Below are 15,505 nucleotides of genomic sequence, written 5' to 3' on the forward strand. Positions count from 1 at the left end.
AGTGCCCCCTATTCCTGTCCTCCTGGCAATGGGCAATCTACTACAGGGCACAAGAGGCCTTACTGGCATCACCCCTGGAAGCTGATGTCTTTACGTATGGCCGAAGATTTTGAGGACAAAGACAACGTTCCATTTATTAGATATAAGAAGTATTAGGAAGTTTGGGCACCTGTCAGAGGATGGATAGTCGAGCATACATAGCCATAACTGCATTATCTGTTGCTTTAGTGAGTGTGCTTACCCTTATTGTGAATTGCTGTGTTGGATATTCATTGTACTGGAATCGCTCCCTCCCCAGAAAGGCAGGTGCTGAACCTTCTTCCTGATGTGGTGATTTTGTAGATTAAGAGAACTATGATTGGGTAGGTTTTGTGTAAAGGACAATTATGAGGTTTTTTGTGGCTTTGGCTGTTATTCACAGGCAGATATTCCTTCTACCAGTTTTTCACAACCTGATGTTCCGTCTTTGCGAGCCGCAGATGCTGATGCTAGCGATGAAAGTGAGGACAAGGACGAAGAAGAAGAAGAATGGACTTTAACCACTGCAAGTATTCTTGGTTTAGAAGTTTTCCAGTTTGAGGTGGACACGGCTTATCTACATGCTGACCTAGATGAAGAGATCTGCGTGAGAGGTTCTCCAGGATTCCGACAGCAAGAAGGGGATACCTGGTTCCTAAACAAAAGTCTTTATGGTCTGAAACAGTCAGGTTTAATGTGGTACTTATGTCTTACTGACAAACTAAATTCAATGGGCTTTATTAAGTCCAAAACTGATGAATGTGTGTTCACAAAAAGATCTAACAATGCATATGAGATAATTCTTGTTTATGTTGATGATATTGTTAATATTGGTCCAAATAAGAAAATGAGTGAGATTTTTGCAAAAAGTTTGCAGAGATACTTCACATTGAAATCTTTAGGTCTTATTTGGGTGTTCAGATTGACAAAACACAGAAGGGGTTTAGTCTTTCACAAGAGAAGAAAATTGACCACATTTTGCATCATTGCAACATGAAAGATGCTAACACAACAAAGACACCCATGCAAACACATTTTCACAACTTAACACATAAACCAAGTCCTGAGTTCGAGGACCAAACACTTTATCGTTCAGTCATTGGGTCACTGATGTACATTAGTAGTTGGATCAGACTCGACATTGCACTTAGTGTTAATCTCTTATCACGACACGTAGGTAAGGCAAAACAATTTCATTGGACATGCGTTAAGAAGTTACCTGAAACACACATGAAGTTATTGCTAGAACCAACACATACTGATTATGCAGAATTATGTTGTTATGCAGATTCTGATTGGGCAAGTGATAAGAAATCACGCAAAAGTACTTCAGGTTACATGATGTTCCTTGCTCTCCCAGTCCAAATCTCCTGATTTTCTGCAACATTGTCTAGCATTGTAAGTGGAGGTAGAATAGGAGGGCTTCTCCTAAATCTACTATCATTTCTACAATTTTGAGTGTGTTCAGTTCAAGATCCTTCCAGAGACACTACAAGGCTAGTTGTACAACTTCCCATCTGTATGCAGATTCATCAAAGAAAAGAAGTAAGAGTGTCATCATTTCAACTAAGCTAGATTATATTCAGGATGCTGCCTATCAACTTAAACCTCAAAAACTGTGCAAATGTACATTTTGTACACCTATAAAATCATTGCAGGAGTCAAACTTTTCACCATGTAATTATGGACAAGGAAACAATGAATCTTCTCTACATTCCTGAGTCAGTAATGCTGGCTCAAGAATTACTGACTGAGTTGAAGTTCACAGATCATAAGCGGCCATAATATTGCCTCCACCCCCAGCCATGTATACCCTCCCAAAAATTAGGAATGGCTTTGATTTTGGAATTGCATGTTTACACAATTATGGAATCTTCCAGGAGGCAGATAATGTACTTATAACTTTCCCTATTGGAGGTGGGAGCACAGTAAAAAAATGTGGTTTTGATCAATTTAAGTACCCAAACAATATGGAATATTTTAGCTATATACAAACTTCTTCTAATCTGTTTTGTGATCACAGGGATTGTGCAACTGCTACTACGGGTAGTTCTCAACTTACAACTGGTGACCATTCAAATTTATAACAGAACTGAAAAAAGTGACTCATGATCGGTCCTCACACGTAGCAGCATCCCCATGGTCACAAGATCAGAACTCAAGATGCTTGGCAACCAGCATCTACTTAGGACACTTCTGGCATGCCAGAATCAGGGATTGCCGTTTGTGACCTTCCCAGATGGCTTTTAAAAAGTCAAATGTGGGAAACCAGATTCACTTAAACACCATGTGAGTCGCTTAATAGCCAGAATAATCCACTTAACAACAGTGGCAAAAATGGTCATAAATCCGGCACTATTCACTTAAACTGCCTCACTTAGCAATGGACGTTCTGGTCCAAACTGCTGTCATAAGTTGAGAACTATCTGCATTGTGCCAATGATGTGTTTTATAAATAATCTGTGTTTTAATTTGGTAGCCCTTTTTCTGCAGCATCAGACCTTGTATTTATATCCATATTTGTCACAAAAAAACCAAACGTCATCTAGAGTATAAACAAAATAAGCAGCCTCCATCATTCACTGTAAGGCGTGTACAGTACTTCCTCATAAATACGCTGATGATTTGCAACACAAATTCTTGCTTCTAGGAAAGAGTTATAACTATTAAGTAAAATAGAAGAACTTTTAAAACTTGCCACCATTTAATTTGGTGTTTAAAAGCTGCAATTGAAAAGGAAACAAGCAAGCTGGGCAACAAAAGAAAGTAATATAAAATGTATTGCTTCTCCTGAAAGCTCTTTTGCCAACAATTCTCATATTTCCTTCTTGTTTTACTGAGGTTTGGGATCCACGTTATCGTAAGTCGGTGGAGACGGAAGAGGAGCAGGATTTGGCGCAGCTGCGACTGCTCCACCTCGGATGACTTGGTAAGGCATAAAAACCATAGTTGGCTGTAACAGAAAAGAACAGTCAACACAATAAGTACTCAGGGACACATCTGTTACTCTAGGTAGTAGGAATAGATTCTCCAGTTGTGTGTTCTTAATAGTGATGCTAGCAGTGTCCTAACAGACTGAAATTCTTGATAGCTCAAAGTCCTGAGAGAGAATTCTTTAAAACTATATATTAAATGCAACTGGCTAAGTAACCTTTCCTGATAAAATCTGCCAGCCTTATCCACATATTCAGAGAATATCTGCTCAGGATCTCCCACCTACCTACCAAGAGGTATGACAGGAAGTCCCTCAACAACCCAATGAGTGTCCTGGAGTAGATGACCTGAAAGGTGGTACCAACTGGGATGGTCCTCTAGTAAGCGATAAGAGAAGCGAACTGGCTTCTCCTGAGGACCTTCGGAGACTGATTTTATTTGGTGCGTTACTTTTTGTTCCAGTTATATATTGCTTATATTTTATGTTCTGTATTCGTATACACCTGTATTGTTGTAAACCTCCAGGGCTCCAGCTTAATTGAGGAGCAAATAAATAAATAATATTCTCATGATTTATTCACAAAAGCTGCCATGTTATTAACTTCTTTTAACAATTTAAAGGCTCGAAGAAGATGCATTTCCCTCCAGGGGAGAATTTTGACTTCTCAAATGGCTTCAAATGACAGTGGTGAGAACTGACAAAGGAGAATATTTGTAGCTCAGGGTTTAAATGTTGGCCTCTGAGCTTCCTTGTTTCTTTGCAGACGTTTTATGATCCAAATAATAAACTGGCACTGATGATCCAAAGGTGTTTTTTACAAGACGCAACTACACTTTCTGGATTTTTTTTAAAGACTTTTCACTTCTCATCCAAGAAGCTTCCTCAGCTCCTTTGGGACAACCATGACCTGGATGACTGAGAATATCCATATGCACTGCACCGATAATGTTGCCAAATTTGAGTAATGCAACTTCTACAAGAAAGCATCCAAATTAGAGAGCACCATTTTTTTAAAATGAAAAAGGCCTATTTTTTTCTTCAAAAAATGGAAGTATTCTGGAAAAATGGGATCAAGTGACAGAACCTTTAAATTAATATAGTCACACTACTTAAAGTAAATATATGCATTTAGAATTGAGCCCTCTTGAATGAGGACATGAATTTCTGCATCACGGAATTATAAAGGGACAACAGAAACTGTGTTGTATTCATGACATTCACTCTACAGCAAAACAGAAGCTGGGGAGAAAATTGGATCATCTAATTATTCATATGCAGAAGCAAATAAACTACAGGGTGTTGGATCAATATTCAAGCCTCTCCTAGTTTATAAATATTACTGGGTAACCTCAGTAACCAACCTCACTTATTGTGCAGGATAATAGCAAAGAAACAAGTAAAAGGTGAGGTTAGGTGGAGTGTAAATATAAAGAAGAAAAATGGACAATTTTATTTACATTCTTTTAACAATGAGAACTATGAAAGCTATTATCGGAGTATCAAATAGTTACCTGGGCATCAATACAGCAAGCTGCCTGGCACCCGAAATGAGCCAGGGAAACAGCGATGCAAAATTCCAGCACGCTGAACAAGAGCAGCACACAGGAGATGCCAAAACCGACACTCTGTAGAGTAGGAAGACAAGTGGAAAGATAGGTGTAATCTGATGAGAAATGAATGTAATGGTATGTATTGGGAGGAACAATTGCATTGGGAAAAACAGAGACACTGTACAGGTAACCCTCGACTTACAACCACAATTGGTACCCAAATTTCCATTATTAAACAAGGAGGTTGTTAAGTTCTGCCCCTGTTGATAAGCAAAAGGCTGCAATTAAGAGAATCATACGGTTGTTAAGTGAATCCAGCTCCCCCCCCCCCCCCGCTTCCTTTGTTGATCAGAAGCTGGCTGGGAAAGTCGCAAAGGGGATGCTGCAATTGTCCTAAATAAATTGCTACTATCCAAGCCCCCAAACCTTTATCAGGTGACTATGGAGACAGTGCAGCAGTCAAAAATGCAAGGAGTGGCCATAGCTTTTGGTGCCACTGAAACTTTGAATGGTCACTAAATGAATAATTGTTCATTCAATTAAAGACTGCCAGTACAGCCTGTGTGATATGAGAAAACTGCATCAGGGAACATTATTAGCATCTCTTATCTTCTGCAGCATTCTGAAGGGAAATTCCAGTTATCACTGAGAATCCAATGGGGATCAGCCTTATTTCAGATCAACACATAAAAGCTAAATCATTGCACAGTAGCAGGTAGTGAAGGCCATAGTACGATGTACATTACTTTATCATTCTTATTCTTATACAGGCTATGATGACCCAAACAGAGTAGAATATTTTGGGTGTATGTTCTTCTGAACCCAAAGCAGTGAAAGCAAACTAATTCATTCTGCAACCTGCCCATTTTCCAAATTTGAAAAATATGCCATCTCCATTCCTGTCCCTCAGAACCACTGACAATCATTCAGACAGATTATGATTTGCACCTGATGCTTTGGAAGTGCCCTCTTTCAATGTGTGGTATCTCCTGAATTTAACACACTGGTGTGCGTAATATATCCTTGAGTCAACACCATAAATAGTAAAGGCATCAAATATTGCCAGACCTTATCCTGCTCATTGTTGCACCTGTTCTAATTTATTCGTGAATGCTATTGGCTTCGAAAATACAGACTGGTTTTCTCCTCTGACTTTGCTGCCATCCATTTTCAGCATATCATCAGCCAATAAGGAAAACATCCATCACTCAGGATACGTAATGGAGGACAGTGTTTAGGGAGAGTCTCGGTCATTCAGGTCATGGTTGTCCCAAAGGTGCTTTTTCAAGAGGCAACTGTCAATAGAGGCTGGCCCAGCCCAAAGAGGAAAAGTGACCTGACTCCCCAGTGCCCTAACATAGCCACTCTTGGTCGCCTGACTTTTTCTCCAAGATAATGGGTTAAGGGAAATTGATTTTATACACCTTGAGGCTATTGTTGGATGGGATCAGAATAAGAGGAGAGAAAAAGACTTGTTTTATACCAGTACAGCTAATGATGACTTACTCACATCAGGTGTAAATCTTACTCATGGGCTGGGGATAAGGTAAAGGAAATCTCATGGGAAAATTGGCACCAACAGAGTATGGTTAAGGGCAGCAATGTGATTTAGATTCAGCCAGTGTTAAGATATATTGTTTCCCCTCCTCAATAAGGAATGCAGCAAGATCTATTTTCTTCACCCAACTTCTTTCCAATCATCTCTCAGGCTGGAAAGGAGAAAAGCCTTGGATGTGATACTACTGTGATTTCATTCTTATATGCTATATAGAATTCTCAAGTATTCCTTATTTACCTTATTTACCAAAACATATTTATCACTTTTTTAATAAAAATAATCCCCTCCCCACCAAAAAGAAAGAAACTGGAGAGGGAAAAAAATCTATAAAGTCCTACGCATGATCATAAGGTTGCTTGCCCTTATTTAACACATATATGTATATTTAAAAAAATTCAAATGAAATAGAACACATCTCTTTGGGACTGAGACTTATTCAAGGAAAAGTTTCAAAGAAAAGTCAAAGGGCATGGAATATCCCAATCCTTCTGGATTCTGCACATGAAGCCAAAATGTAAAACAAGATTGGTTTACTTACATGTAAACGGTAAATGGCATATTCATTGAGATAGCTCCAAGAAGCACCGTAGATTATCAGCTCGGATAGGTACAGAAATATACCAGCTAATGCCATTATAGCACTTGTGATGTTCATTCCTACACTGGATTTCACCTGAAACAGAAATACACCAGAGGGAGAGAAAATGCAATTACAGTGTCACCATGAGTCTTACTAAATGGAAAGCATAAAAACAATTATCCCCAACTATGGTAAAAACAGTGACAGAATTCAATCTATGTGTGTGTGTTCAATGACCAGTGGTGAAAGCAGACAACCTCCACTAAGATCATAGCAATCAACAACACGTTTCCCCACAGTGGAAATGCAAATGCCACAATTCATTTGAAGACCTTTCACTGTCAAATTCCTTCTTTCTGTTTCTGGATGTCAATCTCCATTGAAGGCCAGTGATTAACAGTGACAGGAAAAATGGTACAACTTTTTCACTCCTTAACACTTTGCTTAAAGAAATCCCAGACAATTTATAGTAAGACGTGACATTCTCTAAGCATTAAATGTTAATGTTAAATGCTCTTTTAACTATAAAACATTACACAGAGGCTACTAGAGAGATGAGAATGGAGAAACCCTTGGAGCCAATAGTGTGGATTGTGAACATTTAAAAATTGCTCTCTTTTTAATTCTCCCCTGTCAGGAATGTAGTATTTTTCTATCAGGTGGGGTTATTTCTTCTCTTCAAGCCACACTGTGTCCTTTCCAAAACAAAAACATTTCTGTGTTGCCATGAACACACTTTAAATCAATGGGGGGGAGGGGGGGAGAAAGCAAGCCCTTTGCAGGAGGACTACCATCAAGTCTCCCTTTGATTCCCAGGGAGATATTTCAGGCAGCCAGCAGTCAGCAGAACTTGCCTGCAGTACTGCATTCTGACCACTGTGCCACCGCAACTCACAATTACTAGTAGCAACTAAGGAAGCTCTAGTAGAACAAGCATCCATATAATGATCATTGACTCTCTCAGGCTTCTCTCATTTTCTTCACAGGACCTGAAGTGTTGCAGATTGCACCTCAGGAAGGGAACTTGGCAAAAAGCCTATAGCAAAATGGGGACCAGGAGAGGCTCAAATTCTGGATGGCTGAACATTGTCTACTGTTGACATAGAACTTTCAGTAGAAGCAAGGCTTGGAAGCAAAAGTTCATCAAAGAAGGAAAACGGGGTGGGGAGTTTTTGAGTTTGTTTTTCTTTCCCAAATGTTGATTTAAGACTAAGTAGTATCTGAACAGAATTGACACAATAAAAAGTTCTCAGTGCTTACAAAGAAACAGCATAAAAAGAAATTCAAATGCTACACGTTTCTCACCAAACCATGATTTGAACTGTTCGCAGCTGATACACAAAGTGATCCAGAAGAAATAAACTATGGAAAAGGAAAAACAAAAGATTGTAGTCATTGAAAAATTGAAAACATTGAAAAAACCGTTTAAAAAAGCAAACAGGACTTTTATAAGTATCTATTAGCCATTACTGCCATGGAGCATGACTCAACAAAAATGTTCACATACTTACGAATATCCCTCCCCAAAAGGGGTAACCTCCACCTGCAGACAGCGGGAAATAATAATAATAATAAGAATAAGAATAAGAATAAGAAGAAGAAGAAGAAGAAGAAGAAGAAGAAGAAGAAGAAGAAGAAGAAGAAGAAGAAGAAGAAGAAGAAGATTGGAATAAGGGAGATAGCCCCAAAGCCGATGTGGATCAGCCCAATCAATATTTGGACAGCCTGTGGAAAGAAAACACACAAAGTAAGACAACTTTGTTCTCTGAATCTGAGAAAAACATTCTTATTTGTTAGCACCCCGGGAAAGGCATCACTTTATATCCATCTTTGAAAGATCCCTCAAAGATATTGGGGCTTCTCAGCTTCCAGTGCAGGTGTTAACCCAAGGCCTGGTTTCCTATGGTGAAAAATCCAAATGGGGAGAAGGGACAGATTGGGACACCGTTGTCACTATGTACCAGACATTTACTCCAGATTACGATATAGATTTTAGAGTGATCTACAGTGGCACCGCTCTTGTCAGGAGGAAGGTTTGTAAGAATATCAAGATAGATGTTCAAGAGAAAAATGACACCTCTCACTACAGACTCCTCTGCAGGAGGAAGTTGATCACAGTCATAAGCCCAAAGTGACTGCAGTCAATCCATGACCAGTTTCCTCTAGAGAAAAGCCCAACAGTTGCTCTTCTCAGAGGGAAGGGGGGGAAAGAGGGATCTGGCTGAAACCATGGCTGAGCTCCACTTTCTCAGTTAAAGAGCAAAGCAAAAGAAATGCATATCGGAGTTGGAATGTTTTGCAGAAACACAAATGAAACCACCAGGAAGAACAGAGGTTTCTGGAGTATATTCCAGAACCAGACAACAGCCAAGCCAAGTTCCAGAATTTCAACATGGGGCTCTCGGGGCTCTAGATAGCTCTAAAACCTTAATGGATTCAAACAGGAACATAGCAACGCATGCCTACCCCAAGCACTTTGGGCTCAGCCTTGAGGAATCTCTCCAAAGAACTCTTTTGTGGGACTTGCTGAGGAGCACTGGTGGAAAATCCAAGTTGCTGAGCTCCATACTGGGGATATGAAGTTGCTCCATATGACTGAAGAGGAACACTGGACAATCCAGGAGCCGTTTGGATTATGTTTGCTCCATTAGAGGGGATGAAAACTGTAGTTCCACTGGCCATTCTTGCTGGAAGTGATGCCACAGCTAAGTCACCTGAAAACAAACAAGTGAGGAAAAGTTAATGTCTTAACACCAAGGAGGCAAATTCTGGCCCTTCTCCTTTATGAGTTAATATTTGCCTGCAGTAAAACTGAAGAAGATTTCCAGAAGGCTTCAAGGAGCAGAATAGTAAAAAAAAAAATACAACTTTCTCAGGGATAGAAATCTTTCCTTTCCCCACCTTTCTACCAGAACCAAAGAAGCTTCTTGCTTGAGAAGTGAAAAGTTTTCAAGGAAAAAAACCAAGAAAGTCCAGTTACCTTTTGAAAAGCATCTTTGGGACAACCATGTCCTGGTTGATTTTGAATCTCCATGGACATCAGTTGAGAAAAAGCTAATCAGAACATGGGGAACGTAACGTTTTTCAATGCAAAAGGTTTGTATCTGATCTTAGCACCACCTCAGATCCCCCAGCTAAATGGCATTTCCATTTGGACAAGGTTTTATTGTACCTCCCCTCCTTTCCTGTAACTGGGAGATGGATCTAAAGGCATCAGACATGATCATACTGATTGCCATTTTCCAGGAAGGTCATACTGATTTGGACATAAGTTACTGTGAAGGACACAAGAGCAGGATCTGTATCCCAACCCAGCTTTGCTTCACGGATGAGATGAGGTTTCTTATCAGAACTCAACTGGACCCTCAGTTTGGGTTTCCTAACAAAACTCCAGACAACCCCAGAAAAAAGTGAAGTGATAAAGTCCCAACTGCCATGGACATCTAATAGCCCTCCAAATTTTTAAAACTCTGACCCAATGAATGAATTTGTACAGATCTTAAGAGGAAGCTTCTTCCTTCTTGAGCTGTATTAATTGGAAGTCAAAGTTAAGTGAAAATCGACCCATGCACCCTCCTCTTTGAACGGTGAACTTGAAATGTTGGATTTTTGTAAGTTTACGTGGCTCCTTTGCGCGTATTGGGCATTTCCATCAGGGCAAGATTGATTGCAAACTCTTCGCTGTCCGCTAATTCTGCCCTGAAATCCTCCCGCCTACAAGACCTGCGGGGGCTGCGTGGCTGAGAAGGTGGATGGCTGCGGGCGAGAAGCGGCAGGCACGGGATGGTTCACGTATTAATTCCATACTATTTTGTAAACAAGTAATCAGAATATACTCACGATCACCGCTCAAGACGAGACACACCTAAGCCTCAGGGGAAACGAAGGTACCTTAAAAGGAACAGGTGGAGGGCGGGGCTCGTTCATTTACTAAAAGGAGGGGTTTACTCACCTTAATCGTGGACTCCAGTGTTAGATCTGGGCAACGAGAGACAGACTGCGGACACGACGTGACTTAACAGCTCTTTATTAGTAATAGTAGTGATCCAGCTTACTCTGTGGTCGGAGGGTTCCCCTTTTATAGGGATGAGGCACGCCCATTGACCAATCAGAGGAATACCTGTTTCCCGCTGTAGGAGCGGACCTGAGGGAAGACTTATCCCGATATATGCTAATATCTAACACCCCTCCCCTCCTAGATGGGACGTTGCGGTAGGTGACATAGTCCTTTAGGTAGGTGGGTGTTTGTCTTGCTCGGGAGGAACGTCGGAGTTCAGGTTGTGTTGAAGTACTTGCAGGATTGGTTTCCTGTTGGGTTGAAGTAGTTGCAGGATCGGGTGCTTTTTCTGTTTCTGGAGGTCTTGCGTTTTCGATGCTCTTTTCCCTGGTATCTTGTTCGGCTGCGATGACGGGGGTTTGCTCAGCGGCTGTGATGACGGGGGGTTGCTCAGCTGCGTGCGTGATGTCCTGTCCCCCGCTTAGCTCGCCGGTGTCGTCGTTTCCTGGGATGAAGTTTCCCTGCGGTTGTCTTTCTGTGGACAGGAAACTTTCGCCCTCATCCCTTAAGTTGGAGTGTGCTAGGCGACCTCGAAGCTGATCGATGTGCCTTCTCCAATTCCGCCCATCTTCAAGCTCTAACAAATACGATCGAGGGCCCATGATGCCAATGACCCTTGCCGGTATCCACAATGTCCCCCCTGTGTAATTTTGAGCATAAACAGTGTCTCCTTCTCTAAAAGATCTGACCTTACTTGTAGAGTCTGGGGGAGCCGAGGTAGAATAATTCGGGTGGAGCCTGTCCAGGTGAGATCGTAGGCGGCGACCCATTAGTAGTTCAGCGGGGCTTCTACCCGTCGTTGCGCTCGGGGTAATGTGTTGAATGAGGAGGTAATGGTCAATGCGTGTTTGCCAATCCCCCGGGCCCATCCTGGCGAGGGCCTCTTTCGCGAACCGCACCATTCTTTCTGCCTGACCATTGGACGCTGGATGGAATGGCGCGATGAGGGCGTGTCTGATTCCCAACCCTGCTAAAAATGTTTCGAACTGCATGGCCGTGAATTGGGGCCCGTTGTCCGATACTAACAGATCTGGTAGACCATGGGTGGCGAAAAGCCGCCTAAGAACCTTTATAACTGCCTCTGCCGTGGTTGATGTCATTAGGACTACATCCAACCATTTAGAATAAGCATCTACAACTATGAGGAAGGTTTGACCCTGGAATGGCCCTGCAAAATCAATATGAATGCGTGACCAGGGTGCCTTGGGTTTCTCCCATTCTGTGGCGGGCGCTTCCGGGGGTGCTGGTCTCGACTCCTGGCATGGATCGCAAGTGGCCACCCACTCCTCTATTTCTTTGTCCATATTGGGCCACCACACATAACTTCTCGCTAACGCTTTCATTCTCACGATCCCCGGATGCCCCATATGTAAAGCATTCAATACCTTTTTTCGTAGCGCAAAAGGAATAACAACTCGATCCCCCCACAACAAACATCCCTGTAACACGGAGAGTTCGTCCCGTTTAGACCAAAACATTTTGAATTCCGGGCCCACATTTCCCTTTGGCCACCCCCTCCATACCCAAGTTTGCACTTGTTTTATTAAATTGTCCTTCGAGGAGAACCTTGCAACGTCGTAAGAAGAAACCGGTCCCGAATCCAAACAGTCAATGAGCAATACCGGTACTTCTGGAGTGGGGTCTGGCAAAATGTCTGGTAATGGGCAACGGCTGAGCGCATCTGCGTGCCCTAGAGTGGAGCCCGGTCGATGAATTAACTTGTAAGAGTACGCAGCCAGGAAAACAGTCCACCTGGTCATACGTGGAGAAAGGGAGACCGGAGTGGGGCGATTTCCCGCCAAAAGTCCTAACAGCGGTTTGTGATCAGTAATGAGTTCAAAATCGCGGCCGTAGAGGTATTCATGGAAACGTTTCACACCTGCAACGGCAGCCAATGCTTCTCTGTCCATTTGGCTGTAGTTCCTTTCGGCCGATGAAAGAGTTCTGGAGTAGAAAGCAATGGGTGCTTCTTTCCCGTCGGGCATCCTGTGGCTGAGGACTGCTCCAACCCCGAACGGCGATGCGTCGCAGGTCAATACCAGCGGGAGGGTCTGACTGTATTGTACAAGTAGTGAGTCAGTGGTGAGCAGGCGCTTTACCCCGGCGAATGCTGCAGCTTCTGCTCGTCCCCATCTCCATGGTGCGTTCCTCTGGAGTAGACGGTGTAGTGGCTCAGCAACGGTCGCCTTCTGTCTCAGAAAAACGCTGTAGAAATTAAGTAGTCCGAGGAAGGCCTGCAACTCGGTTTGATTTCGTGGTGTGGGGGCGTCCTGGATCGCCTTAATTTTCTTTTCAGTGGGGTGAATTCCCTGACCATCAATTCTATAACCCAGGAATTCTACGCTAGGCACGTTAATTTGGCATTTTTCTTTTTTCAGGCGGAGACCCTTCTCTCTGATTCTGGCCAAAACCGATCTGACTCTTTTGTTTAGTTGCTCCTCGTTTGCAGCGGACACCAAGATATCGTCAAAATATGGGACGACTCCCGGTATCCCTTGCAACAGTCGTTCCATGACGCTCTGGAACAATCCTGGAGCAATACTTACGCCGAATTGTAGCCGGTTGCATTTAAACGCTCCTCTGTGCGTCACTATAGTCTGGGCCTCCGCTGTGGCGCTATCTACTGGCAGTTGCTGGTAAGCTTGTGCCATATCTAATTTAGCGAAAACTTTTCCTGGCCCCAATGAGTGCAATAGGTGCTGTACTACGGGCACCGGATATGCGCTCTGTTGTAGCGCGACATTAATTGTGCATTTATAGTCTGCGCACAAGCGGACTGATCCGTCTGACTTAACTGGGGTCACGATAGGTGTCTCCCAACGCGCGTGATCTACCGGCTCCAGGATTCCTTGTTCCACTAACTTATCTATCTCTTTATCTATTTTTGGGCGGAGTGCAAAAGGCACTCGTCTCGGTTTAAGCCGGATTGGCGCCACATTTGGATCTAAATTGAACGATATTGGTTTGCCCACATACTTACCAAGACCGGAGCTGAACACATCCTCGAACTCCTTAAAGATCTTTTCAGCGCTGCTGTTTCTCACGGCGTTGATTCCGGTGACTTCTAATCCCAGGGCTTCAAACCAATCAAGCCCCAGGAGGTTCTGCAATGGCGCGCTGGAGATGGTCACGGGCAGCTGGGCTTCGATGTCCTTAAACTGGATGTGGAATGTGCCTTGGCCCACGATGGGGACTTGGTTCCCCTGGTAGTCTCGTAGCAGGACGTCAGGAGCGCGCAGTTGGCTCTTTCTGAGGCTGGGAATGGCCTGTTTCATGGATGCCCATGAAATGATCGTCAGGGTTGATCCTGTGTCAACCTCCAGCTCGCAGGGTGAGCCCTCCAAGAGGACTGTGACTTTCAGCCTTTTGGGCCGCTTAGGGCGGACCTGATGTATCGTGGTGAGATACGTTCGCAACTCCTCTCTCTGGGTCAACTCTATCTCATCATCTATATCCTGAAAATACTCTCGTTGAGCGTCTTGGTAGAACGCTCTTTCGGCTCTCTGTGTGAATTCTCTCTGGGGATACGCTCGCTCACTTTCTTGTGAGTAATCTCTCTGGGAATACGCTCGTTCAGCTCTTTGGGGAGTTTCTCTCTGGGTAAACACTTGTGGATTTTTCTCTGGGCGCCCTTTTTGATTTCGCCAAGCCCCTGGGTTGGGCTTCTGTTGGCGGTACATGGGTGGCTGCCGTGAGGCAGGGACTCCGCTCCGGCACACTCGTGCGATGTGCCCAAGTTTGTTGCAGTGCGAACAAACAACGTTCCTGAACCTGCAAGTAGACCTGGGGTGATTCCCTCCGCAGCTTGCGCAGGGCGGCAAACGGGATCCGGGTTTCCCCCCAGGCCTCCAGTGACTGCTCTGCATTAGGTGACTGTCCTCGAACTCGGGATCCACGTAGTCGGGGCTTGCGTCTTCGTAGTGGACTCTGGTTTGTCTCGGTGCTGGCTGGGTTTCGTTGACCCTTCGTTGTATGGTCACTGCTGATTTCTCCGCTGATTCCGACGCTCTTGCTTTGTTCAATGCTGACTGTAGGGTTAGATTCGGGTTGGCTAACAGTTTCTTTTGCAACGAAATGTCTCTTACCCCACAGATGAATTGCTCTAAGATATGCTCTTCCAAATCCCTGTATTCACAGTGGGCTGCTATTCTTCGTAGAGCTGCAACAAATTGGTTAATGGATTCTCCCGCCTTTTGAGTCCTCATGTTGAACTCTTTGCGGCTGACATGGCGGGACGGTTTTGGCGCGTAATGTGTTTCCAAGGCTTGTTTCAGCGTCGCCCATGGTACTGCTTGTATTGGAGTAGGCGCGGTGAGGTCTCTGGCCGTATTGAAGACTTCCTTTCCGCAGTAGCCGAGGAAGATATTTTTCTTTCTTGCATCGGTGATCCCCGTGTACTCATTTGCTTCGAGGAAACACTCGAAGCGAATCATGAAGGCTTCCCATTCGTCGGTTGCTGGGTCGAAAGGAGCGGGGGGAGCATGCATCGCCATCTTCTCAGTTTGAATTTGCCGCGCTGCGGTGATCTGAGATGGCTGCCGGAATTTCTGCCGAATTCCTGGGCTGGATCAAATCCGGAGATTCTTGAAGTAGCGTTCTTCGTCCTATCTGTCTCTCAATCCCACCCTCGTCGCCAATGTTAGATCTGGGCAACGAGAGACAGACTGCGGACACGACGTGACTTAACAGCTCTTTATTAGTAATAGTAGTGATCCAGCTTACTCTGTGGTCGGAGGGTTCCCCTTTTATAGGGATGAGGCACGCCCATTGACCAATCAGAGGAATACCTGTTTCCCGCTGTAGGAGC

The sequence above is a fragment of the Natrix helvetica genome (genome assembly GCF_964273705.1).
Source record: "Natrix helvetica genome assembly, chromosome: 1".
Taxonomy (NCBI): Eukaryota; Metazoa; Chordata; class Lepidosauria; order Squamata; family Natricidae; genus Natrix; species Natrix helvetica.